At 44.0% G+C, this 2,500-nt stretch overlaps 2 non-coding genes across 2 annotated transcripts in view; both read left to right on the forward strand.

Moving 5' to 3' along the window:
• The window catches only part of LOC143306579 (small subunit ribosomal RNA), a 1,923-nt gene extending 1,816 nt beyond the window's left edge, over positions 1 to 107 (forward strand). Inside the window, exon 1 of the ribosomal RNA XR_013063935.1 lies at positions 1 to 107. This exon is cut by the window's left edge and continues 1,816 nt beyond it. This is a non-coding gene — a ribosomal RNA (small subunit ribosomal RNA).
• A 1,492-nt stretch (positions 108 to 1,599) lies between these two features.
• LOC143306554 (5.8S ribosomal RNA) lies at positions 1,600 to 1,754 on the forward strand. The gene has a single exon (XR_013063910.1). It is a non-coding gene; the product is annotated as a 5.8S ribosomal RNA (ribosomal RNA).
• Positions 1,755 to 2,500: the final 746 nt, after the last annotated feature.

A 2,500-nucleotide genomic window follows, 5' to 3' on the forward strand; every position in this document is an offset into this window, starting at 1 on the left:
TGTCTCGGCATTGCCGATGTTACCGGGAAGATGACCAAACTTGATTATTTAGAGGAAGTAAAAGTCGTAACAAGGTTTCCGTAGGTGAACCTGCGGAAGGATCATTAACAAATTAAAAATACAAGAGAAAACCTAACTGAATGGATCATTGATAAAGCGATATAAAAGTTTATTGAGCTCGGACCAAAAATTATACAAAACGAGAAAGATATAATAAATAATACCATATACATGACACAAAACACATAAATCTCGGGTTCGAGCCAATAAGAAACAAATACCAAAACGCTGCGATGCGGTAAAATTACACCGACACGGTTACGTGCGGAGGTCGCTTTGATTACTCATCGCGTTTCTCCCGTCCGTTCGGAACCGCCGGCAAAAAAACTGTGCGACCAACGGCGCCAAAGAGCACGACGCCGGACCATTTCTCTCTGGCTGATGTGAATGGAAGTAAAAGACGCTTGCGTGAGGTCTCTCGACCTTTATCTCTCTAACTTATACTTATGGGTCGTCGTCTACTTGATCGGGTACAAACAAGTCGTAAGAAACAAACAAACAAACCACAAAAATACAAGTCGTAAAAAAACAAACTTCTGTTGGTTAACCTACAATATGAAGGATCGAAATGAAAGAAGGATCATATTATTACAAACCGAAAGTGAAGGATCATTAAAATTGAAATACAATATATATAAATATATAAATGTACCCGTCGTTGCGACACCCTAGTTAAATGGAAAGATATAAAAAAGAGAGAAAAGGAATACAGATGACCCGCCGTCTGATCTTTGCTAAATGATCTGGCATCACCGGAGTTTTTTTGGTCCGTGTTGCGTTCGCTCTATTCGAAATGAAACTCGCGGAGGCGAAGAATTGTTAAAAGTTTACGAAGCGTCTAGGAGTGGTTAAAACTGAGAGAGTTGAAACTACGATGTATTAGAACGAGCAACCGTCGAAACTTTGTTTTCGCGACGTTCTTTTCGTCGCTCTCGTCCCCACGCTCCTACGCTTTGGTTGTTTCTTTGCCATCCGTGTTGCGATAAAAAGATTTCTCCATTGTCCAAAAAGGACGGATCGAGATTCCTCTTTCGAGAGGGAGAGAGAGGTACTTGCGGGTAACCTGGAATCTACGAAACACGCACCGTGGTAAGATTCGTGCGTCCGCCTGATCGATGTGTGTTGTTTACGGACCGGCTGAGAAGCGACGATAGCGAGTCTTTGAAAAACTATGTGTCCATTAGTTAGACCGATCGTCGCCGGCCGTGTGTCTGTTCGAATCTCGCAACCCACGATTCAGCGACAGGACGCGCGCTCGCATTCCTTGTGTGCGTTCGTACTTTTCAAGGTTTTTAAATGTACTTTACGCCCGACCGTCGAGAGGAGCGTGCCACTGGGCGTTTCTCCGACGGTTTCCGTCCTTGGACGCGATCGTGTCGTCAACGATCGAACAAACAAACAAATACGTTGGCGACGCCCGAATTCGCTCTCCCGCACGCGCCGGGTGGGAGAGTGATGTGGGTATCGAATGTGATGCGTGTTAATAATGAAAATAACACTCTAAAGATCTAAAGAGTTTGAAATACAAAATTTTACGATTACCCTGAACGGTGGATCACTTGGCTCGTGGGTCGATGAAGAACGCAGCTAATTGCGCGTCAACGTGTGAACTGCAGGACACATGAACATCGACATTTCGAACGCACATTGCGGTCCACGGATACAATTCCTGGACCACGCCTGGCTGAGGGTCGTTTTCTTAACAAAAGACTGCTTGCGTTTGCTTCTCGAAAAAAGAGTAATTCATTTCTTTCTAAACATCTCGCCGTCGTTCAACGAAAGTAGAACGTTTCGGAGCGGGATTATCGAACGAAATTGAAAGAATGAATGAACGATAAACAAAGAAAGAGTCGCAACGTACGAGCGATAGTTGGGCAGTTCGTCGGCGTTTGTCGTGGAAACGATGTGACGAAAATCGCAACCGATACACTAAATGCAGGCCGTTAAAGGAGAGAAACAAATTTCGAAATATCTCTTCGAACTAGCGCAAGTGCGTCACGGCGCGCGAGTCGTTCGTTAAAATTTATAAACGACCGCCCGTGAAAGCACCGAGTTCTCGGAAGATAATCTATAAAGATTCTCCATCCTGCTGGAAGTTATCGGATCGGCGCGATTGTTCACTTGTAGAAATCCACGCTCCCGACGTTGCCAGAAACGATATTTACGAAAGGTGTGTCAAAAATAAACGAAAGAAGCTCTCCTATAAATTTAGAAAAAGCAAACGAGTGAAATGTTTGAGATGATAATTTGCTGAAATGCAAGCTCGAATAGCCCCAGGGTTTCGAATGATTCCCCGCGCTTTATACATCTCTCTGTTTACAAACGGTGTATAAATGAAAGATCGCTTCAGATGGGTCGTCGCTGTTTGACGCGCGATGCTGTTCCTTTTTTTTTGTCTGTCTGTGCGTTTAGCTTCGCTAAACAAGTTAAATGGTTAAAA

This window comes from Osmia lignaria, unplaced genomic scaffold (genome assembly GCF_051020975.1).
Source record: "Osmia lignaria lignaria isolate PbOS001 unplaced genomic scaffold, iyOsmLign1 scaffold0012, whole genome shotgun sequence".
In the NCBI taxonomy this organism is placed as follows: domain Eukaryota; kingdom Metazoa; phylum Arthropoda; class Insecta; order Hymenoptera; family Megachilidae; genus Osmia; species Osmia lignaria.